The sequence below is a fragment of the Globicephala melas genome, chromosome 10 (assembly GCF_963455315.2).
Source record: "Globicephala melas chromosome 10, mGloMel1.2, whole genome shotgun sequence".
Taxonomy (NCBI): Eukaryota; Metazoa; Chordata; class Mammalia; order Artiodactyla; family Delphinidae; genus Globicephala; species Globicephala melas.
In genome coordinates this window covers 90204445-90230821 of record NC_083323.1, presented here as the reverse complement: position 1 = coordinate 90230821, position 26377 = coordinate 90204445, and the positions used below count along the sequence as shown (strand labels likewise).

General features: G+C 37.7%; 1 protein-coding gene across 7 annotated transcripts in view; it reads right to left on the bottom strand.

Moving 5' to 3' along the window:
* The window catches only part of EPS8 (EGFR pathway substrate 8, signaling adaptor), a 241501-nt gene that overhangs the window by 158856 nt on the left and 56268 nt on the right, over window positions 1-26377 (bottom strand). The window contains exon 1 of one of the 7 annotated variants that reach the window (XM_060306097.1): window positions 7040-7056. The exons of the other annotated variants lie outside the window; for them this stretch is intronic. The gene's annotated coding sequence lies outside the window, so the exon portion shown is untranslated. Of the gene's footprint in view, window positions 1-7039; window positions 7057-26377 lie in introns of those variants that run through there. 7 annotated transcript variants of the gene reach the window in all.

Genomic DNA, 26377 nt, shown 5'->3' with positions numbered 1-26377 from the left:
GTCCTTGGTTTTAGGAGATACATAATCAGTGATGAAATATCTTGATGACTACAATTTACCATGAAAGAGGGGCGAAGAGCATTAATGTGTGTATGTATGTATGTGTGTGTATATATATATATATATATACACAAAATATGTATATACACACAGAGAGAATATATGTACATATACATTCACACACACAAAAAATATATATGGTGGGAGGAAGAGGGGAAAAAAGTAAATTCAAATGTGGTAAAGTAGCGCTTCCCTCATGGCACAGTGGTTGAGAGTCCGCCTGCCGATGCAGGGGACGCGGGTTCGTGCCCCGGCCCGGGAAGATCCCACATGCCGGGAAGCGGCTGTGCCCGTGAGCCATGGCCGCTGAGCCTGCGCGTCCGGAGCCTGTGCTCCGCAACGGGAGAGGTCACAGCAGTGAGAGGCCCGTGTACCGTAAAAAAAAAAAAAAAAATGTGGTAAAGTGCTCAAAATTGGTAAATTTGGATGAAGCATATATGCGTGTTCATTGTACTCTTCAACTTTGCTATAGGTTTAAAAATTTTCTAATAAAAAGATGTAAGGGAATTAAATTCTCCTTCTCTAATACCTATTATACTTCTTATATAAACTATATTATTAAAATTAGCTTATGGTTTCATATTTTATGACTTGGTATTTTATATCCCCTACATTTTCACAGTAAACAAGAGTGCTATAATGTACCAAAACTGTCCCAATTAGTTGATTAACTAATTAAGTTTAAAAAGGAACATTTGTTAATTCAATTGGGAAGCAGAATTATTTCTCATCAAATAAAGTTATATCATGCTTTTAATGTAGCAATTAGCTATATTTTCACAATCTGATTCAACACAGAACTGATTTTTGGCAATAAAGAAACATAATGAAGTTCTATTGCATTTAATATTTACCAATTAAGAAATATACCAGCATCAACAAGTTAAACCTTTATATACTAAAAAAAATTCTTTGCCTTTTTTAAATTTCAGGAGGCAAAACAGAATTCCAATTGTGTTTTCACTATGAAAATTATGGTTAGTTGTTTCTGATATAGGCTTATGTTATATTTTAAAATAGAAAGATAGGATTTTTATAAGAATCAGGTCATAATCGTACCTGGACAGAAGGGAAAATGGGTGTGTATGCTAATAACATCCGATAGTGATATCTGACCAGGTTCAGACAGTAAACTTTCCAAGTCGGTAATAAAAAAAGGCAAGGCAGTGAAAGATGGGATACAATATTTAACAACCTAAAGGATGGCACATCTGGATCAGTTCCAGACTAAGTGGAGAGACCGCACAGATGAGAGAGGCTGGAGGATGCAGAAACAGCCTGACCACTGCCTTAGTCTCCCAGCAATGGATCTCTGGGGAAGCAGCAGAGTTGACACACAAGGCAACCTACCATCCTGCACCACAGTGATTGTGCTGACTTCACAAAAAGGGGCCTCTGCTCCTTAATGGAAAATACTCAGAAACTGTAAACTTTAAACGGTATTTGTAAGGGGAATTACGCATCTCTCAACTAGATGATAAAACTAGAAGAAAGATAAGCTCACCAGGATATATAGGCACGTACTACATAGCACCCTCTTTTCTCCATCCCATTTCAGCATGGAATCAAATTTTAGTGTAGTTCTTCAATACCATAATGCCAACTGTCCAGTTTAGACTTCAAAGTCACAAATTCCAGACTCATTTCACACACAGTGCATACCTATCCCAGGCCTCCTCCACTTTTTGTGTCCCCACAATTTTTTTTTTTTTTTTTTTTGCGGTACACGGGCCTCTCACCGCCGTGGCCTCTCCCGTTGCGGAGCACAGGCTCCGGACGCGCAGGCCCAGCGGCCATGGCCCATGGGTCCAGCCGCTCTGCGGCATGTGGGATCCCCCCGGGACGGGGCACGAACCCATGTCCCCTGCATCGGCAGGCGGACTCTCAACCACTGCGCCACAAGGGAAGCCCGTCCCTACAATTTTTTACTAGTGTATACTAAAATTATTTATCTCCCAAGTAGATTTCTTGCTACTGTGAAAACAAACCATGACTTAACTCATTTTTTTATTCACAACACTCAGCAGGGTATTTGTACAAAGCTAGAGTATAAAAAATATTTTATCAGAAAATCAGAAGTAGCTAGATGGAAGGTTAAGAGATTTTCTGTTCAACTCAACAAGGTTCAAGGCAAAACCAAATTTTAAAATATCCCAGGATCAGTAGGAGACAGGCCAAATATCAGACAACAGCTATTAGGACCAAGGACTGATTTTACATGAACTGTAAAACCAACTGTAAAACCTTTGAAGACCTTTTCTCTGTATAAGTCTATGATTGCAAGTCATAAGGATTATATTTTCTGGGTTTGGTAAATCTTCAACTGCATAAAGTAATATCCGAATTTCAGAAGCAAGAAATTATACTTTATCAATTTACCACTTTTCAATGAATACCCAAGTATGATGTCAGTAATTTTAAGGTGCTAGATCCTAGAGAAAACAGTTCAGTGTGGATAATCTGACTAAATCTTGACCTCTTCTTCCTCTAAGCTCTCATCTTGAGGTATAAGGTTTCATACTTTCTAGGGAATGAGGTTCTATTATAAATAACTCATTGAAAAATAAGTACTATCTACAACCATTATAACTAAACATCATCAATGCCAAGTACAATATTATTCTCTTAAAAAATTCTCCGAAAAGAGAAGATCATTAATCATTTTCCATTAAATTATTTCATATTAAAAGTCAGGAACATCCTTTTCTGTAAACTGAGGTTAAGCCATATTTAGTGATACCGATCAGGTTATAATTAAGCTTAGGAGCTCTTTAAGTTATGGGGTCACAGCCAATTTAGAATTCCAAGAGAAATGAAATAAAAAAAAAAAAGCAGATATAATTTTTAAGATTTAAAAGCTTTTTCCATTCACAAATCAAAACTCTGTCAGCGGGGCTTCCCTGGTGGTGCAGTGGTTGAGAGTCCGCCTGCCGATGCAGGGGACATGGGTTCGTGCCCCGGTCCGGGAGGATCCCACATGCCGCGGAGTGGCTGGGTCCGTGAGCCATGGCCGCTGAGCCTGCGCGTCCGGAGCCTGTGCTCCACAATGGGAGAGGCCACAACAGTGAGAGGCCCGCGTACCGCAAAAAAAAAAAAAAAAAAAAGAAAGAAAAAAAGAAAACTCTGTCAGCCAGACTTTCCTTACCAATAGGAACAGGAAACAATACCTAGATGAACTAAAATAAGCTTTTCCCCTGAAGATTAATGCTTAGTAATGTACTGCTTCACTTTAAAAGTTATCAGAATACAATAAACTATAGAATACAAGTAAAAGTCTCATGCACAAATACTTCCTGGGGACATGGGTATGACTCCAGACTTGTCTTAAGCCCATATCAACTGCTGATTTCTATATCCATCTCAAATAGATGTTAGAGCAGTCAAGTGTTAACAAGAGTTTGAAAAAACCTCTTCCTGGGGAAAAAGAGAAAGAAAAAAAAGGAAAGGGAAAAAAACAGAGCCCCCCCTACAAAAAGAGAGAGAGAATAAAGGATTAGAAAATTACACCCTTCAATCAGCTTTCAGTAAGAAAAAAATGGTTGTTTTAGTTTTTTAATTATTAGAAAAAATGTATGAGACACGAAAATTATTGGGGGTGAGGAAGGAAGAAATAAATAACAGGAGGCCTACAAAAATTGAAGAAACAAATTTCTTCAGAAAAGCAAGAAGTGAGGTAATTAGTATTACAAACAAGTGATTTTCAAGTGTCTACAGGGAGCTTAAGGAATTACAAGCCTTCTATAAGGAAAGAGTATTTTTGGTTTTAGATATATATATCTACCTGCAGAGAAAAGGCATTACAGAGAAATGAATACTCTTCAGTTATTTGTTTCAGTGTTTAAAAAAAAAAGTTAAAGAAGAAAAGAATGTGATGATGCTCTTGGATTGGAAGAATTAATATTGTTAAAATGGCCACACCACCCAAAGCAATCTACAGATTTAATGCAATCCCTATTAAAATCCTCAGGACATTTTTCAAAGAACTAGAACAAATAATCCTAAAATTGACATAGAATGACAAAAGACCCCAAATTTCCAAAACAATCTTGAGAAAAAAGAACAAAGCTGGAGGTATCATCCTCCCTGACTTCAGACTATACTGCAAAGCTACAGTAATCAAAACAGCATGTACTGGCACAAAAACAGACACACAGATCAATGGAACAGAATAAAGAGCCCAGAAATGAACCCATTCACTTAGGGTCAATTAATCTATAACAAAGGAGGCAAGAATACACAATGGAGAAAAGACAGTCTCTTCAATAAGTGGTGCTGGGAAAACTGGACAGCTACATATAAATCAATGAGATTAGAACATTTCCTCACACCATATACAAAAATAAACTCAAAATGGATTAAAGACCTACATGTAAGGCCTAAAGCCATAAAAACCTTAGATGAGAACATAGGCAGAACACTCTTTGACATAAATCATAGCAATATTTTTTGGATCTGTCTCCTAAGGCAAAAGAAATAAAAGCAAAAGACAAACAAACAAAAAAAACAAATGGGACCTAATTAAATTTCACAGCTTCCTCACAGCAAAGGAAACCATCAACAAAACAAAAAGACAACCAATGGAATTGGAGAAAATATTTACAAATGATACGACCGACAAGGGGTTAATGCCCAAATATATAAACAGTCCGTACAACACAGAATCAAAAAAAAAAAAAAAATGATAGGGCTTCCTTGGTGGCGCAGTGGTTGAGAGTCCGCCTGCCGATGCAGGGGACACGGGTTCATGCCCCGTCCTGGGAGGATCCCACATGCCGCAGAGCGGCTGGGCCCATGAGCCATGGCCGCTAAGCCTGCATGTCCGGAGCCTGTGCTCCACAACGGGAGAGGCCACAACAGTGAAAGGCCCGCATACTGCAAAAAAAAAAAAAGATAATAAACAACACAATCAAAAAATAGGCAGACGACCTGAATAGACATTTTTCCAAAGAAGACATACAGATGGCTAACACGCACATGAAAAAATGCTCAACATCGCTAATTATTAGAGAAATGCAAATCAAAACCACAATATCACCTCACACCTGTCAGAATGACTGTCATCAAAAAGTCTACAAGTAACAAATGTTGGCGAGGATGTGGAGAAAAGGGAACACTTGTACTCTGTTGGTGGGAATGTAAATTGGTAGGTCACTATGGAAAACAGCATGGAAGTTCCTCATAAAACTAAAAATAGAACTAACATATATGATCCAGCAATTCCACTTCTGGGTTTATATCGGAAGAAAATGAAAACACTAATTTGAAAAGATCCATGCACCCTAATGTTAATAGCAGCACTATTAACAATAGCCAAGAAATAGAACAACCCAAGTGTCCATCAACAGACAAATGGATAAAGAAGATGTGGTGTGTATAGACACACACACACACACACACACACACACACACACACAGGAATATTAGTCATAAAAAAGAATGAAATTCTGACATTTGCAGCAATGTGGATGGACCTAGAGATTATCATATTAAGTGAAGTCAGACAAAGACAAATATCATGGTATCACCTATATGTGGAATCTAAAAAAAATGATACAAATGGGGCTTCCCTGGTGGCGCAGTGGTTGGGGGTCCGCCTGCCAATGTGGGGGACGCAGGTTAGTGCCCCGGTCCGGGAGAGTCCCGCATGCCGCGGAGCGTCTGGGCCCGTGGGCCATGGCCCCTGGGCCTGCGCATCCGGAGCCTGTGCTCCAGAGCGGGCGGGGCCGCAGCGGTGAGAAGCCCACATACCACCAAAAAAAAAAAAAAAAAAAGATACAAATGAACTTATTTACAAAACAGAAACAGACTCACAGATATAGAAAACAAACTAGCGGTCATCAGTGAGGAGAGGGAAGTGAGAAGGGACAGGTTAGGGGTAGGGGACTAAGAGATACAAATGACTCTGTATAAAGTAGATAAGCAACAAGGATATATTGCACATGACAAGGAATAATAGCCATTATCCTGGAATAACATTTAATGAAGTATAAACTGTAAAAATATTGAATATGTTGTACACCTGACACTAATATAATATTGTAAATCAACTATACTTCAATTTAAAAAGAACGTGACAATGACCATGAGACCCTTGTCCTAGTTAAAAGCTACATGCAATTGATTTTAATCCAGGCTTAAACTTATGAAATAAGACTCCCTGGGGTCATGCAGACATATATCTAGCTTGATTCTCTGAAACAGGCAAAACTATTCAATCATTACTACCAAATGGAATTAGTTAAATTCTTTAACTATTCATAACATTTCCTCTAACTCTAAACACCAGTTCACATTTTAAGATATTCAGATTTATACTTTTCACAAATGCTACAAACCAGTCAAATAGTAATCTCTGGTTTTTAAATACATATATTGATTACAAATCAACAGTGGCAATGGTGATGATGATGGAGAAAAATAATGACAGCAGCCAACATTTTGGGTGAAGAACAAGAGACTGCATGATTGCCTCTTCCATTCAAAAACTAACAGTGTGTTTATATGGTCAAGGAAAACCCAAAGAATATGGTTTACCATATACACAGGCTAATGAGAAGTTTACAAAGTAGAAGGAGAATGAGATATGAATAGAATCAAGAGCGGTCAGGTCTACTTTTTTCACAAAGTAATTTTATAGAAACAGACTGGTTCTATTGAGGTCTGGTGAATACTGCTCACCAATGGCATTTTATGCAAAGAAACAAAAACAAAATTTGTTTCTGCTATAAAATTTATTTTGAAGCTTTCTTTTCTAAAGCCACAGACTGTACACAGGACAAAGCCATTAAACGGTAGAGAAGAGTGGTTCCTCCGTTAGGGACATCCTACTGAATGGAAGACACTGAAGTTCACAATTATCAGGTCAGTCCTAGGCCATAAGAAAGTACTTTATACCAACATTGTTAGCTTCTCTATTCTTCATAACGGTGAACGAAGTGCCCTATTTTTCAAATACATTTCTGAAAAGTTTTATACTCACCTATACTCACCCACTTCCCCCAAAACTAAATACTTGTTTCGAACTGTGATGTCTTGTTCTCTGCTAAACATAGCTGTTATAATAAGGAAATTCAAGTGGTTGGTGGCTATAGCTCTCCTTCCAGGAATACCTGTCAAAAATACCCATTTGTCAGTTTCAAGCTGTCTGGAAATCTATTTTCCCAAGTGGCTTTCACAAAGTAAAAGCATTTCAAGTGCAAAAAATGCGTGATAGAATTATCTTTCCGCAGAGGACAAAAGCTGGGTATTTGTTGCTTGTTATTTTACAAATAAAGCTCTCCACTCAATTTAGGATGATATAAATAAATTATAAGTATTACCTTAAAAACTAGAATCATACTACTCTTCCATTGAAGTCAAGAACTGACCTCAATTAACATCAAGGTCTTGTAAAATATTAGAGTTAGAAGGAGTCTTGGAGATATCCATTTTTTAAGACTGTTCTGAATTATACAACTAACTTTTGAATAATCCTGGGAAAATAGGGGAAGATGGAATTTTAAGAGCAGAGGTAATACAGTTTCCTAGCAGGTCGTACAACTTGAGTATGCTGTGTTTACCAAATATTAATTAAAGAATACCACTTTAAGGTTGGGTTCTTAATACTTTAAAATTATCAGAGAAAAACACTTTTTCAATGTTAATATTAATATTAAGCAAATATAATCTCTTTCCATCATAGTAGTGATTTAGCTCTCCACACACAACCACACAGGAAAAAACTCTCTTTGCTAGACCTTATAGGTGGATGGCTAACATTAAACAATAGTGACAGCTTCTCTTGAAGTCATATTAACAATGACACCAGGGAAAATATGATACAATAGTGAAAAAAAGACAAAAGGAGGTGGTCTGGCACTCTCTGCAGGTTTTCCAGGTTTACACACCTTTTGATTCTGTAAAAAAAGAAACAGGGAAAAACTAAAGGGATCAAAACCATTTCCTATACACATACTATTTGAAGCAGACGATACTTTTGTTTTATAGATGAAATTAAAATCACCTGAGCATTTAAAATAGCAAAATGAACACCAGGCACAAGTACACTTATTCACAATTGCAGTGGCAAAGAGTTCTCTGTAAGATATTTAAATTCTCTGTGAAGAGATATCCCATTTATTTCCATATGCCCGCAAGTTAAACCAATGTCTCTCTGTCACCCCATAAGATCTCACTTTATGTTCCATTAATCAAGACTGCATGAACTTACCGCTAAAAGAAGGAGTTCTCTTTCTATAGAATGATGTTAGCAAAATAAACTGATGTATGCTTATCAAAAAGCATGCAAAATACGAGAGACAGTCAGGCACATATTACAAGTCATTTTTCCATCATTAACAACACAAAATAGCAATTCTACTTCTGTATATTTTATTGACGGACTCATTAAAATAAATGTCACACTTGGTATATACATATAAGGAAGAAATAAATGAAAAATATACTTTCATGGAAACATTTAAGAGAATTCTTCAAAATTTTAAGTAAAACAAGCAAACCAGCATTGTGGTTATCAATCAACTTTCAAACATTTAAACAAATATAGTATAAGACACCACTGAACACAAAAATTAGAATAGAACGTTTCCACAGAAATATCTTAAGTTTCATATCTGGAAAGCAAAATACTTTTAAGACATTAACACATAAGATGCATTTATAATTTAAAATAGTCTCTATAAAATTATTCCACACATGTCATGAGAATGTTAAAGATTCGGTTGAATTTCTTCTCAAACAATGAACATCCCTAAATAGTAACCATATTTTCAGTCCTTTGTCTGATGCTAGCATACACCAGAATCTGAGTACAGAGCAAGATAAATTGAACACAGGACAAAAATTTCCTGAGCATTCTGACCAAAGCCATGTTTCTTTATTTTTCAAATGTTTTTTGCAATTACACTTGTTTTACTTTCAGCAGCTGAATAGTACCCAAAATAGTTCCACTGTCATAATTATTTATAATTTTCATATTCTTAATTGGACTTTATTCATTATAAAAACCTGGATTGAGAATCACTTAGTAAATAATACTCTAGCAAGCAATAGTGAACCCAATTCATTTTACCAAAGAAAACTGCAAAATAAATTAGAAAAAAACCCAAAAAGAATGGATAGCATTATTCATACTATTAAAAATACTCACAATTATCACAGAGCTTGCTAAAAACAACGTGCTGAAGGGTTGCTTTTGAGGCCGTTTTCAGAAGGGTTTGGTTAGTAGAAGTATCTGAAAGATCTCATTGTCTTATTCATAGGTTGGCATTTTATACAAACCTTGAAAACTGTTCTCTAATGACAGGAACGGATAGAAAAGAAAGTGTCAAATCGAAATACTCTCATCTCTGTTGGCCTTTTACTTCAAGAGTTCAGTTTCTTCATGGAGTAAGTTATAAAACTTTAACACAATGGTTCACTTATTAAATCTGTGAGATGTTTAAAGGGAATAATCATAGCCCGCATTTGAAAACTCAGAACTTGAAAAAGAGGCGTGTTTGCCAGAGGTTTTATCCTAAATGACAGAGTACATTCTGATGGTCTCCACGATTAAACTTTTTCAGAGTACGTCAATGTAGGCTCAGTAAAAACTGTGGCCAGTATTATGATTTTCCTTGTCAGATTTGGGAGCTGAGGTGCTATTGATATAAAACTCACGATGAAATATACAGGACAGAGATTCATTTATTTCACCATTTAACAAACATATATAGTAAGCTTTTATCACACATAAAAATCACCGCTCTAGACCTTGTGGTCCAGCCAGAAGTAAAAATCAGACATGGAGTCTATGGAGTCAGATAGGGAGAAGGCAAATGCCCGGTGGCAGGTAAGACATACGTATATAAATTACAGTACACAGTACACAACAGAAGTAAGTGCCAAAGAGATCCTGAGAAAACAACTTGGAGGGTTGCAGGGGCAGTAGGGGGAGGGTTTACCTGGGAAGGTAAAGATTATTCCATAATGGCGCAGAATAAATTTGCCAAAAGATAGAATAGATTTGCATATGAAGATAAGGGCAAAAGACATTCCAAGTAAAGAGGGAAGAGAGATACTAAGGACAGAGAAATGGGAGAGACTGAAGAATTCAGGGGCAAGTGCATAGTACTTCAGTTTGGCTAACCAGTCATTTATAAGGAAAGAGAGAAGTAAGGCTAAAGTAAAAATGAAAGGAAGTAACCAGGTTATGGATAGGCTGAATCTTCTGTTGGCAGTTCTTTGAGGACTGGCTGACAAAATCTGAGCTCGGCTTTAGCGAAACTGAACTGGAAGTAGCAATTAGAATGAATTGAAATAGGATGGAAGCAAATGTAGAGACCGTTTAGGAGGTTAATAGCTTAAGAAAACATTTAAGTAGCCCTAAAACAGTGAATGTAGGGCAGACAGGGCAGAGGCAAGGATTAACTTTAATGTGAAAGTGGCAGGAGTTGGCCACCAATTGGATATGGCAGGCAAAGGAGAAGGGGTCAAAGATGTGTTCTTCTAATGCGCTAGAAATTCTCCATGGCATTGAATTATTTCTGAAGCTAACTCACTGTAAGAATTATTTGTACCAGTATTGAGAGCTAATTTCAAAACACAAAGAGGGAAAGAAACATATTTTGTATAATTTAATCATGACCTTAAATGAGATATCATAAGGAAGTGATCCCAAATTCCATCACTATTTTTTCCTTTCTTTTTTCCTCTAAACTTTTGGAAATGAATTAGAGAAAACATGCCTGTCATATACAAGTCCTTCAACTGACAAGGTAACACAAAACTTAAGGGTCATCCAATCATAACTTTCCCTTTGAATTCCAGGCAATAAGCCACTGAACACAAGAGTAAGCTTTGCCCAAAGGCCAAGTAAGGGTTGGAACAAGTACAGGGCTAGCACTCTGGGTGGACAAGCTTTGCTCTCTAGAGAGATGTGGATTCAGATCAACTCCCTGTCAAAACAAAGGAGCTCAACTTTTGGACATGAACCAAAGTGCAAGTCCGAGTCCCAGAAACCCACAATAGTACTTTGTCACCAGCAAGACCAAACTATCCCATGAAATCTGGCTGAGCAAGCTTTTGTCCTTAATGCTTTTTACCTTCTTGCTTTGATTTTAGAACATTTTACCACCAGTCTCTAACTCTTTTTTAATTTCAGCCAAGTCACTTTAGATGATCTGAAAAAGGAATCAATTTATCAGCACAGAGAGACTTTGGGAAATAGTTAGGATGCTGCAAAAACTATTCATACAACACAAACTTAAATAGCATAAACACAATTTAAGATCAGGAGAGCTAAAATGAGATAAACTAACTTAATCACTTTATCATATAGAAAACAGTATCTTCTTTTGGCAAGAGAAGTTCTTCTACCCCTGAATCAGCAAAGGAAAAAGAGAGATGAAAATACCTCTCTAGGGGAAAAAAATAGATTGTTTAAGCACATGAGAAAGGCTAGAGAGAATATTATTCAAAAGGTTTTAGTAACAAGGGTAGGATATGTTTCTCAGGTTCCCAGATGGATTTTATGACTCTTGTTCCAATTACAAAACTAGAAAATTTTAGCCACTATAACTCAGCGCTACGGAGGATTAAATAAATTTCTGCAAACTCAACTGTGAACATAACACGTTTATAATGTTTTGGGAAAATAATTTGAAACATAAGACTTTTCTTCAATATTCAGTCAAAACCTTTATAGAGTCTCTACAATAAACCAGACCCTAACTTTGGCATCGGACAAGAAAGCTTTTTCAAAGTTACTACCCTTCAAAACTGTGTATGTATACACATAAATAAACAAATAACAGCTTCTCAAATCATAAATGATATATAACAGATCACCCTTCAATCCATTTCAGTTATGCAGCTTTTCCATGACTTTTCCAATGTGGCTACACATTTTTTTTGTGTGTGTGTGTGGTTCGCGGGCCTCTTACTGTGGTGGTCTCTCCCCTTGCGGAGCACAGGCTCTGGACACGCAGGCTCAGCGGCCATGGCTCACGGGCCCAGCCGCTCCGCAGCATGTGGGATCCTCCCAGACCGGGGCACGAACCCATGTTCCCTGCATCAGCAGGCAGACTCTCAACCACTGCGCCACCAGGGAAACCCACACATTTTGTTTTTGATGCCACAATTTACCTCTTTTTTGTAGTGTGTATCCATTAACAAATTATTGCAGCTATAGTTATTTTTAATACTTTTGTCCTTTAACCTTTATACTAGAGTTAACTGTTTAACACACTAGTATAATACAGTATTGAAGTATTCTGAATATGACTGTATAGTTATCTTTACCATTGTGTTTATATTGCCATATGTTTCATATGTTTCCTAATTAGGGTCCTTTCATTTTCAGCTTGAAGAACTTTCAGCCTTTTCCATCAAGCAGGTATAATGGGTGAATTCCCTCAGCTTTCGTTTGTCTGGGAAAGTCTTTATCTCTGTTTCTGAAGGACAACTTTACTACATAAAATACTCTTGGCTGGCAGTGTTTTCCTTTCACCCCTTTGAATATATCATCTCACTCTCTCCTGGCCTTCAAGGTTTCTGCTGAGAAACCCACTGATATAGCTTTATGGGGGTTCCCTCCTATCTAAGGAAGGTTTTTCTCTTGCTGCTTTTGAAATTCTCTTTGTCTTTGATTTTAAACAATTTTATTATAACGTGTACTGGAGTAAATCATTTGGAGTTGAAATCTGGGGGGAAATTATGAGCTTCATGAATTTAGATGCCCAATTTTCTCCCCATATTTGGTAAATTCTCAACCATTATTTCTTTAAATAAGCTTTCTGCCCCTTTCTCCCTCTCTTCTCCTTCTGGGACTTCAAGAATATGTAGGTTGTTTCTCCTAATGGTATTCCATAGTTCACACAGGCTTTATTCACTATTTTTCATTCTTTTCTTTTTTGTACTCCTCCAAAGGGATAATTTGAAATAATCTGTCCTCTACTTCACAGATTCTTTCTTTTGCGTGATCCAGGCTGACACTGATGCCCTCTAATGCATTTCATTCATCATATTCTTCAGCTCCAGAATTTCTATTTGGTTCTTTTTCTAAAATCCCTGTCTCTCTGTTAAACTTCTCCTTTTGTTCACGTATCGATTTTTAAAAATTTCACTGAAACACTTTTCTGTGTTTTCTTGTAGGTCCCTGAGCTTCCTTAAAATAACTATTTTGAATTCTTTTACTGGGAAAAAATTGCAGATCTCCATTTGGCAGGAGGAGAGTGGGTCAGTTACTGGAAAATTATTGTATTCCTATGGTGGTGTCATTTTTTCCTTGATTTTTTTTCCTGTTCCTTGGAGTCTTGCATTGCTGTCTTTATATCTGAAGAAGCAGTCACCTCTTCAGTCTTACTGACTGGTTTCAGGAGAGAAAATCTTCTGGAGCCCTGTTAGGAATGCTGAGACTTGCTCAAATCTTCTTTTTTTTTTAAACACTATTTTTTTAAACTTATTTTTAAATTTTATTTATTTATTTATTTATTTAATGGCTGCAACAGGTCTTAGTTGTGGCATGCAGGATCTTCGTTGAGGCATGTGGGATCTTTTGTTGTGGCGTGCAGGCTTCTCTCTAGTTGTGGCGTGCAGGTTTTCTTTTCGTTACTTGTGGCATGCGGGTTCCAGGGTGCGTGGGCTCCAGAGCGCATGGACTCTGTTGTTTGTGGCATGCAGTCTCTCTAGTTGAGGCGCATGAGCTCAGTAGTTGTGGCACACGAGTTTAGTTGCCCCATGACATGTGGGATCTTAGTTCCCTGACCAGGGATTGAACCGGCATCCCCTGCACTGGAAGGCGGATTCTTTACCACTGGACCACCAGGGGACTCCCTCAAATCTTTTCTATGTATTCGACTGTTTCACACTTCTTATTCCCTTTTATGAGGGAATTCTTTTTTTTTTTTTTTTTTTTGCGGTACGCGGGCCTCTCACTGTTGTGGCCTCTCCCGCTGCGGAGCACAGGCTCCGGACGCGCAGGCTCAGCGGCCATGGCTCACGGGCCCAGCCGCTCCGCAGCATGTGGGATGCTCCCGGACCAGGGCATGAACCAGCGTCCCCTGCGTCGGCAGGCGGACTCTCAACCACTGCACCACCAGGGAAGCCCTATGAGGGAATTCTTAAGACTGCATGCCTTCCATGGATCCTGCAAACCCAAGTCAAGTGCTGACAGCCTCCCCTTTGCTTTCCCTAGGGCAGTATTGAATGCTCAAGTTTGTATGGTCTGTCCCAATTCTACAGAGTCAGGCTGGCTTTCCAGCCCTGTGCTGACTTCTATAAAAGTTCACTCTCATTGCTTCAGGGGCACACACAGGTAACTGGCCACAGAGTGGAGTACGGAGGTGTGTGTGGATGAGGCACACAGAGCATTGTGGGCACTGGGCACTCACACACTCTCACTTTCCCCTGTGGAAGAAATCATGGGCCAAGAAGGTCCCTGCTGGCACTGAACTGTGCCACCTTCGGGGAGGGGGGATGCACGTAAAGTAAAACTGTTCCTGTTACCCTCTTCAATGCGTGCAATCTCAGACTTTTTTTTCCCTCAAAATGGTATGCTGGAACTTCTCTGCTGGACTACCAGACTTCCACAGGGGCACTACTGTCCATGGGTGATTGTCAAAATAGGCGCTCTTTGTGGGGAGAAAACTCTCATTCCCCCACGTGATGACATCATTCTTCTGCAGCCCAAGGGACACTCAGCCACTGATGCTCTGCTCAGGCTCATAAACACTTCTTAGTCTGCAATGAGTTGGGCTCTTTTGCCTCATATAATATATATGTAAGCTTCACATTATTGTTTATATACGTTTCTAGAACCTCATCATCACCTTCTAATTTCTTTCTTCCTTTTTGCTCTGGGATTGGAAAAAAAGCTAAGCCAGTTTTTTCTAAGAGTTTAATAAAGAAGCTTTAAATACAGGTCAAGTACCATACCGGTGACTTAAGTAGACTGGTCTACGATTTACATCATTTTAGTAATTTTTAATGCCTCCTCACTCCATGATTTAGTTCCAGCCATGGAGGGCCACCTTATTACCATCTGTATCCCCAGTGCCTGGCACTATCTAGTTTAAAAAAAAAAAAGACAGCTGATAAATATTTGGAATAAATGAATTTTCAGCTTCCTGACCAAATTCAAGAGAGCATCAGGCTTATGACAGTACAGTCATATGAAGGCGTAGGGTGCTTAGATTTCAGGACTAATTCTGCAATAAATTAGTTGTGTGACTTGGGACAAATCATTTGACATGTCATGGTTTCCCCTTCTTCATCAATAAAATGAGACAGCTGTACTACACAATCTCTAAATTTCTCATATATCTAATATTTCCATATTCTTTACCATCTACTTTGATTACTCACAGGCTACTTTTTCTTAACTAACTGATATTTCTTAAGTAACTAAGATACAAAATAAGTCACCTCCAGATAGCTGTTTTGGTTGGGTACTGATCTCTCACTGGCAAATACTATAGGTCTTCTTTTCGTTGAAAGGGAGATTAGGAAGGGTGCATAAGAAAGAAGCAGAAGGTTCAATATTAAAATTTTCCATACTGGTCTAATCCCAGCATTTTATCTATAAATTACAGGCTCTCCAGCCAGACATAACTTGAACGGTAAATTTCACAAGGGTAGAAGAATGGTCACAGCGACATGTCTTGGGCAGCTGGAGGACAACCTTGAGGCATCTATGGTGCAATAAGTGGACTAAGGACAAGAGAAAGGGAAATAGAATGACACTGTAAACAAACGGTCTTCCTCACAACTGCACGTCCAGAACGCGCTGGGAAAGAAAGCAGGTAAAATGGTCAAATAGAGAATAAATGAATCCTGCTCAGTTTTTCCATCACACTTTGTTTACATGTAGAAGAGAATCTCACTAACACCACAGAGCATTTTATGCATTTATTCATTGAATATGTATTGAAACAAAAACTGAGTGCACGCTGAGCATCCAGCATTGTGCTAAGGCACAAGAAAGACAAAGATTATCCCGACACATCCTCCACCTGTAACTGTTCAGACTGGCTGGAGAGAAAAGCAAGTAAATAAGCCATAAAACACAACATAATTACTACTTTAGAGTAAGTATAGGATACTACCCCGGCACAAAGAAAGGACTTTTTTTCTGGGAAAGTGATCTTTAGGCCAGATCTAAAATGATACAGACAAGCTGATGAGGATGACAGAGAGCGAACCCAGGCAGAGGAAACAGTGTGAGCAAAGCCATGGAAGAGTGAAGCTGAGTGTATTCCAGGAACTGCGATTGTGAGGGCATTCGTGGGGCTCAGCAATCAAAGAGGGAGGCCTGGAAGGAAAGCAGGAGCTGTGTCACAGGGCCTTCCTTCGTTGTGTGCTATACGAGGCGGACCTGGACTATGTAACGAACACATGGGGAAACAATGAGGAGTTTTAAACAACATAAAAATATGATCAGCTGTCAGGATAGGGAAGGAGGGCGTGCCCTGTCCCCCATTTTGTAATAGGAATCAACAGGCTTTGGTGACTGATCACTTAAAGGCGGCACAGAGTGATGGTTAAGGCAGAGTAAAGAGTCCAGAAAGGTTCACAGACCCCTGATGTTATCATCTGGGTAATAGTGGCTCCATTTAGAGAAACAGGAAAAGAACAGAAGGAAGCTGGGTTAGGAAAAAGGCAACAATGTATCTGGGGCTATGTGAAGGCCAAGGTGCCTGTGCAACATTCAGGTACAGCCAGAACTAAAGGGCCCGAGCTCAGGGGAACAGCAATCAGAGGAGATAAAGAATTGAGAGTCAATGTTCTAATTGAAACAATGTGAGTGACTGAAGTCACCTTGGAAGATAATGAAACATGAAATCAGATGAAGGCTGAGAAAAGAATCCCAGAAAATTCAGAAACTTCTCAACTTGTGAGTATCTAGATTATGAACAAAACCATGAACTGAGAACCAACAGATGATGGCTCTCCCTGCTACCAACAGATGATGCTAGAACTTACTTGAGAAGATTACCACTTTGGAACAACTTTTAGATACCTATTAAACTCCAAGGAGCTGAGCTTCTGAATTAACATCTAAGTGCAGATGGGTAACAAAGGAAAGCAGGAAAGAATAGCACCGTGGGAGCCAAAGGAAGAGAACATTCTTTGGGAAGAACCAAGACAAAACACTGATCATTGCAAACATATATTCATTCAGCAAATAGACAACCTACAGAGTACTAGAAACTCTAGGTGATAAAAAATTCAGTAGTGAACAAAACACAATCCATGACCTCTAACAGCTACAGTAAAACCAAGTATGATAAAAACTAAATGTTTTCCTTTTGGTTTGGCCTTTAGAAGATTACAAATAACCTAGAGACATGAGCTTAGGCACCAGACTAAAGTGGGCTGACTAACGTAGGAAAAGTGAGGAAGAGGAAACAACGGGTATAAGCTTCTTGTCAAGAATCTTAGCTGCGAACAAGACAGAAAGGCAGCAGCAAGAGGCCGTGAAGAGAATAGTTTCTAGCTACGCATAATACCACACCAAGAGACACATGCACTCCAAGAGCTTACTATATAAACACTCTGACTCAGACACATTCATATGAGAGAAGAACAACAGTTTAAACTGACTCCATAATACACTTTATAAGCTAGAGAGGCCTAAGTTATTAAAATTACATTCCAATGTTATTAATTTTGATTATTAATGATTCTCTGACTACCATTTGGTCTAAGTTGAAAATTAGAAGGCAGTCAAGAGGTTAAAGAACTTCAATCATCCCCAGAGGAAGAAGGAAAATGAATGAGGTACCTCAGTGCAGTTGGGGATTAAAGATAGGCATGGGACCAATTACCTGTTAATGGGAGATGCATGAAATATTTTAGAACTGGGTTTATGAGCCCCTTCAAGAAATGCTAGAGAGAGGTAAGAAAATGTTAGGAGTGGGAAGAGAGACAGGATATGGTAGAAGCAAATAAGTATTTCGGCACAAGTACTTGTCAAACAAAAACAGTGTGATTTAAATAAGTACAGCTGACCTAAATCTGCATCAGTTTTATCATTCCAGCAAATAATCTCCACACAAGATATTTCAACATAGCATACGACACGAACTATATACATGCTGCGAGAAAAGGAAGTTCCTATCCGTATCTAGTGAGCATATACAGAGGCAAGAGGGCAATTAGAAGTCAGTGTATAACCAAACAAAGCTGACTCACAGTGATATCTAAAATTCTTTTTGCAGTAACAACTTAGAAAATGTATAACGAAGGCTGGAAATCTTATGTGACTTTAGTATCACATAACAAACTTCATGTATTCATAAATATTTGCCTAGTGAGAGAAAAACAGCCTCATTTTATTTGGATAGTTGAGGAACTGCTACCAGAAACGCACAAACTAATTTACGACAAAAGAAAAGCACAGAAATGATTCCACCACGTCTAACCGATACATTCACATTTTACCTTTTCCTTTAAGGAGAAGAGTTCAAAAATAACTAACTTTTAGTGCGCCATCAATTAAAAAAAATAAATAAGCTCCTCTGGTAGTGATTTGTTTGGTAGTGATTTGTTAACATATAAGGAGGAATAGCCAAAATGAGGAAATAATGAATTAAGTTTCCTTTTAGAACAAAAGTGCTTCTATATTACAGATTTGGCAAAACCGCAGAAATGGATTTATATATCTACTCTTCCCTCCTTCTTTCCAACCCCCAACTTGTATACAAGCCAAGAGTTCTTTAAGCTAAGAGTATACAGCTATAACTCTCGAGTGAGGTAGACAGGGCTTGGAGAATCAGGTCACAAGGTTGCCACGGGGACTCTAATTATCTGTCTGGCAAGTTTGTATGACATCCTACTCCTTTCTGTGATCCTGTCATATACCACCCAGTAGGAAAGATAAGGGAAAGGTTAGCAGGGCTTTCTATAATAGCTACAAAAATATTTGATCCAAATCACTAAGAATGTGGGAAAACTCAGGTACTCTTATCCTTCTACAGTCAACGTAGTAATTGATGGTCTGATAAATATTTATTCAGAACCTTCTTTGTGCACAGAAATTATTTTTTTAAAGGTCCAGTGTCAATCATGGCCCAACCCATACATGCTGACTTACAATTTAAAAACAATTCTTGATCCTGTTCCAAGCAAGCTCTTTGTAATGCAAATAAAGACGTTTTTTGAAATAGATAGTTATGAATCTTTCATTCATAGTTGCTAACGAGAAACACATGAGCCAAACACATTGTGGGGATCATTTCAGCGGTGTGTAATTTGAGAGGTGTGTTAGGAAGTACTGGGCTCCACTAGAGGAGGAGGAGTCCCCATCTTTCTTTCTTGCAAGTCAAATACAAAGGCAGTGTTGCTTCAGATGATGGTCTTAAAGTTACACACATTCCAAATTCACGATAACACATCTTTCCCCATCTCTAAAGTTTACCACTTTACAAGCAGCCTGAGGTCTTTAGTATGACTTCATTTTATGTATAATGCCTTCCTCATTCCTAAACATTTCCAAGAAAAAAAATACTGAGCAGTGTGTATAAACCTAATACAAACCATACTTGTCTGTTCTGATCTTAAGTTGACCTTAACAGTTGAAAATCTTTCAAAGGGAGTTCTGGCATACCATAATTTTTCCCACAGCTGTTTACAAATAACAAATGTTCCTTTGAGGGATGACTGTAAAATCATACGTAATTTGGAAATGGAGTTATTTTATAAATCCACAATATCAGGATGTGTTTAAAAATATAACACAAAATGTGAATATCTTCACTCTCTTAGAAATGAACAAGAGGGAAGGAAAAGGAAAGAGAAGAAGGATGGGAGGGAGGAAGAAGCCAGAAAGGTTATTCTTTATTTTCCACATTTTTGACCATTTACCTAGAATCTGATGCTTCTTTTAAGTTTTTTATGCTTCTTCTAATCTAGGTTTCTGACACTGTGGACTCAGTAAGGATAGCAACCTTGTCTGTCTTATTAATTACAGTAATTATTATTATTATTTAGTAATACAGGCACTTTTTAAATATTTCTTTATTGACAGATAACTTTCACTAAATGAAACAAAATTATTTTCTATTAAATAAAGCTGAATATGTCCAGAACTGTTTGATCAAGAAACTAGATTGGGTTGAATTAAGCCAATGTGCCTGCTAACGGTTTAGCCAAATCCTTAATCTCACTTAACTATCTCGTATATGCATACCACAAAAGGATCACTGGAGAAAACTGAAATGAATCAAACAAGATCTATCACCACAACAACTAACAAAACTCACCCTCACGTACAAAAGACCTTTCAGTATGTACTTCATTGTATTCAATATGCATTTTGTACACATGCACATTGTACACGTCCCTCTTCCATAATTTTCCTTTCAAAGTAAATTTTACCCCAGTATTATCCTTCCCAGTGATTGCTATAGCTGACAGCAGTAACAGAAACTTAGTAAGAGTAAGGGGGAAATAGGAAGCTAAGGTGATCACAGCTAGAAGCTTTTAAAAGTTCTTTCAGGAAAAAAAAAAATAATGAGTGTCTTTTGCCTTTAAAATTAAGTCAAGTTCTCAAATCAACTCCTTGCAAAATTCTACACACTCCCGTGCTCCTTTGGAAGGGAGAAAAACCCAGCAGGTTTAGATCAGCTACCTCATCTTAAAAGCTTCCCCGCAAGTTTATATCCGCTCTCTCAGGATCACAGAACTAAACCCACCTCTGTGGACAGCAAACATTTGTTACATTACACCTAATATCCAAAATCCAATGAATGTCCGCATTAGCCTAATAAAATCAGTGTTAGCCAGAAAGATCTGGCTGTTAAATCTTGCAAGAACAGGGACAGTTCAGAACCCAACTTTACTTTATTTTATGTTTATTTACTGAATAAATAGTTAACATATACTTCTAACAAACAATACATTGTTCTTTACAGTATATATAATCAAAGTTCCCCATATGTAGTTCATGAACAGCACAGTGGTGGTAAAAACAGCCTATAGATGCTTGGGAAATTTTAGCGTTTCTACTTTTGTTACTGCCAAACTATTTCTATTATCTATCAGAATCTACCACCACTAGTTTTCCCGATCATTTTACTACTTAATCCATTAGTTTGGAATCTTTTAGTTTGGAATCTTTTAGGTTAATCATATAAATGCCTTTGAAAACCATAAATATAACACAATATATAATCGGTAGCCACTGGGCTAAATTATACCATATTCTCAGGCCTTCTACCCTGTAGTACAGTGATAGCTCACAAAAATCATACTTCAAATATTCCAACTGCCTGGGAAAGAGAGAAAGTGGAAATAACTCTAGGTAACAGATATAGGTAAGGTGTGGGAGGGGAGGCTTTGGAGGCAAGATGAGGAAACTCCGCCACCGTGCTGCATGTGCGGGATCTTAGTTCCCTCACCAGAGATCCAACCCGTGCCCCCTGGAGTGGAAGGGCGCAGTCTTAACCACGGGCCACCAGGGAAGTCCCAAGATGAGGAAACGTTTATTCCTATTTGAAGACCCTTTAGAAGACCATGGACTATTCCATAAAAAAATTTTTTTATATTATACAAATTTACTTGACAAATATTTGAATTCAAATTCTAAAATTCCCTACAGTGTTAAGGGGCTCCTACAAAACAAAATGTTAAAAAAAAAAAAAGTCACTAGCATATATTCTAATATACACACAAAACTATGGTGGATCATTTCTAATTTGTACGAAAACTGAATGGTGTTAAGATGCATTCCAGCTGAAGTCAGTCACTGTGAATGTATTTAGTCTGGACAAGATTTCATTATCTTCATAATGAGACTTTACTTTCAAAATAATTTACTTACTACCCAAGTAAGATGAAGGTGATGAGGGCTTCAATCACTCCTTTGTTTCAAACTCTCCAGCAGCCTAAACTTAACCTTCAATGTCATAACCACCATGAATGTCTCCTTTATTCAGATTTCACTCTCCACGGCTGAGATCTCACCAGGCAGTGAGAAAGAGTTCAAATTGTAACTGGAAAGATAGCAAAGTTATGAAAGATACATTTTTCAGCTAACGTCATTTGGGCGCTGAAAAGAGGTCGAACACTGGGGCTGGAGGATGGGGTAAAGCAGGAAGGAGGGAAGCAGGATGGAGAAGGGGTGTCAAGGGAAAACCCACATGGTCATTTATCTGCTTCAAGATTTTTATAAGACTATTTCCTTCATGAGACCATGGAAAATCTTGAGGATTAAGGTGAAAAATGTGAAATACAGTGAAGTGCATAGATGTTTTAATCAATGGTGCTGAAACTTTTATTTCAGTCATTTGCATAAGAAATATATGAAAATGTAAAATAACAGAAAAAGAAGAAATGGTACTTTAAACCCTTAATTTCTTCTATAATTCTATAAAGATAGCAAATATACTAATGTACAAAAAAAACAGAGGACTAATTATTCCTAAATTTAAATGAAGTTATAAATGTTTTTTATATTGTTCTTTACACATTATTGTTCAGGGTTGACTCTCATGGATCATTCACTTAAAAACAGAAGAGATAAAACTTTAAGCAAATCTGTGAATTCACGCACATTAAAATCTTTAGAGGGTTATTTTCCTCAATAATTAAAAAAAACCCTCTTTAATATACATCCTTCAGGCATACATATTAATTCCTTTACATGCATGAGTATCATGTGAATAATGCTACAAGATTTGGCCTAATGACTAGATTTTTATCACAGAAAGGATTCCATTGCTTTTAAATTATTCAGAGTCTAACAAGGCCCCACAAAAGAGCTAAATAAAAGAACTACCAACAAAATTAATGTTCTCTCTTGACTAAAAGATCATGAGATGTAAAAAATATATAACCTAGCCACAGTACACAAACTCAACAGACTTTACATCAGAAGTTCTGATAGTGTGGATAAATACACTAAAATAATAAGACAAATCAACCTAAAGACAGGGTTTCTAAATTAATATTTCTGAATTAAAAAGTAATAATTCTAAATCCCAATATACAGTTGTTCATAAAACAGTTAAAGTTTTTAAAACATACTGGAAAGAGAAACTGGAGATTACACACACACACACAAACAAGATTAGCACGCTTATTTGGGGGAAAAAAATCTATATAGCTACAATAATGTTCTGTTTTCTTCCACATATGAAAGTTAAATGTATCTTCTTTCTCTTTCATCACAAGTATATCTTTCTTAAAATTTAAAAATCAACATACTTAAAACCATCTTATTATATGTTCATGTCTAAGATTACCATTAACTTCAAATGTCAAAATTATTGCAGAAAATTAAATTGTGTTCAATGTCATCTCAAAAGTGACAAATTTCATCCATATTTTTCTTTATGGATTTGTTTTGCTGCTTATACTTTTGTAAACATTTATTTTCTAATGAAAAATATTAGAAACAATTACAATATTACAAAACATTATAAATATTAGAATCCACAGAAAAAAATTACAGTGTTTAATGATCACAAACGTTATATTTCAGACACTGGAAACATTCTATTGTTGCATTAAACCAATAAATATATCAATAATATGCATGTATTTCTAGGATAAGGAATAATATTCTAATGGTGATAGAGAAGTAATACTCTAATGGTGCTAATAAAGGATCTTCTAAATAAAATGAAATTCATATCAATAGTCTTCAATAGAGGACTTTGAAAATATCTTTTTCCCTTCTACTTAAATATAAACTTCTCTTCCTTCTATTGATCTTTTTTTCCCCTTTTTTTCTCCTTATATTAAAAACACAATTTTCAACTACAAAACTCTGACCTCTTATCAAGCACATAATTCATTCACTTAACAGATTATTTTAGAACGTTCCTAAGTATTATGTTTCAGGTTCTGTTGAGAAACTGTTCATGGTTCTTAGAATTCTGGATTGGCTCAAATAGGACTAGATCCCACCTTTGTGGGATATTAGATTCTTATGTTTCCATGCTACTAAATATAAGAATAGTTCAATAAACCATGATGGAAAAGTATACATGCATATATATATATATATACACACACACACACACATATATATGTATATATAACTGAATCACTTTGCTGTACAGAGAAACTAACACAACATTGTAAATCAACTATACTTCAATTAAAAAAAATTAAATTAAATTTTTTTAAAAATATGGTTTGAGAGAGGACCTCTGATTTCACCCAAACACACAAGTGCTCTTTCTTAATAAAATCACTTGAGTGCCACAGGACTGAAAAAGAACACAAGAATTTACTTGCTACATAAAGGACTACATTCAGAAAGTCACATGATTAGTAGAAGGGATTCGTGCAATTCTTCAAACAAGTGTGGTACCTTTATTCTCTCCTACTCCAGTGTAATGACTATTGTATTGTTACTTACAAAAATGAAAAATAACTGCTTATTCAGTTCTTTCTAATAATCCTGGAGGCTCCGTCTGTGAAAACACGCAGAATTCCCCACCACTCTCATGCCCACCCATTCTGCACACTTCACATTTATTTATCTTTCTGCGTGGAATGCCCTGGAGTCCCACCTCATACTCTCATTCTTGACCTCAAAAATTTATCCTATAAAAGTCAAGGGTCAGGGCTTCCCTGGTGGCTCAGTGGTTGAGAATCCGCTTGCCAATGCAGGGGACGCTGGTTTGATCCCTGGTCCGGGAAGATCCCACATGCCGCGGAGCAACTAAGCCCGTGCACCACAACTACTGAGCCTGCGAGCCACAACTACTGAAGCCCGTGTGCCTGGAGCCCGTGCTCCGCAACAAGAGAAGCCACCGCAATGAGAAGCCCACGCACCACAACGAGGAGGAGCCCCTGCTCACCGCAACTAGAGAAAGCCCGCGTGCAGCAACAAAGACTCAACACAGCCAAAAGTAAATAAATAAATAAATTTATTTTAAAAATAGTCAAGGATCACATCCCCAGTAAAGACTTTTCTGACTCCCTCAACCACCGTGAGCCTCTCCCTTCTCCTATGCACTGAGATATAAAGATAAACGTGAACATTTTTTTCTTTTTCACTTAACCTACTCCCAAAAACTGTGTCAAGTAGGTACTGCTACTGTTTCCACTCCTTAGATAAGAAAACTAAGGCAGAGAAGGTCTCTCTGATTGCAAAGTCCATTGCTTATTTGTTTGTTTAATACATACTCCATTTAGCTCCACACTCTACTGAAATGGTTCTCTGGTTGCCTCCATTCTCTGGGTTCCCTGATCACAGAAAGCAGGGATCCTGCCTTATTCGCCTCTGTGTTTCCAGTGTCTGGCACAGAACAGATACTCAACAAATGCTCAATAAATGATGAATGAATGAATAAATGAAATGTAATTACGTTCAACTTCCTGTGTGAAGAAAAATTCATCCCCTTCTAAACATTCTAAACGAACTTCTGTAAAAAGTATATTTAGTGCTGATTTCATCCAGCAAACAGTTTGTGAGTGCATAGCACATGAGATGTGCTGTGCTTAAAGATCATTGAGACTCAATTCCCTGCCCTCAAGAAACTTATAATTCAGAGAGGCAAAGGGATAAACAACTAGCTAATGCTACCATTGCTTGTTCTATTTTTCCTAATCCTCCACAACTTCCTCTCTTTAAAGGCACTCCGTTCTTTATAAACATGTTCCAATACCTCATACCTCTGGGTCAGTGGGATGTAGATCAGTCAACAGAAAAAAAAAGTTAAAAGAATCTCCATGGATCTCAAAAACACAATCTTCTGAGCCATTCTCGATTAGATCAGTAGTCATTTAAGTAGTGTACAGTGTTAAAGAAAAGAATAAAATCAAAGACATATTAATACTATCTTAGCACTTTTTCATTTACTAGAGATAGCATAGCAAAGCGAAAAGAACATGGGTTTTGGAGTCAGAAAGATCAGGATTTCCATCCCAACTCTGTCCCTCTCTCCCCATGTGGACCATGGACAAGTCATTTTATCTTTCTGAGCCTATTTCTTACCTGTAATATGGAAATAAGGGGATCTGCCTTAAAGAGCTCTTGTAAGAGTTAAAAGAGATAATGTATGTAATGCCTCCCATACCAAAGATGCTAGTTTTTTTGTTGTTTTCTTGGGGGTTTTTTTTTGCGGTACGCGGGCCTCTCACTGTTGTGGCCTCTCCCGCTACGGAGCACAGGCTCCGGATGCACAGGCTCAGTGGCCATGGCTCACGGGCCCAGCCGCTCCGCGGCATGTGTGATCTTCCCGGACCAGGGTACGAAGCCGTGTCCCCTGCATCGGGGACCACTGCACCACCAGGGAAGCCCCAAAGATGCTAGTTTTATGATGTCTGATCTCTCTAGATGTTTCCTGAAGGGTACTGGTTCTAATTGTAATTCAACAATACT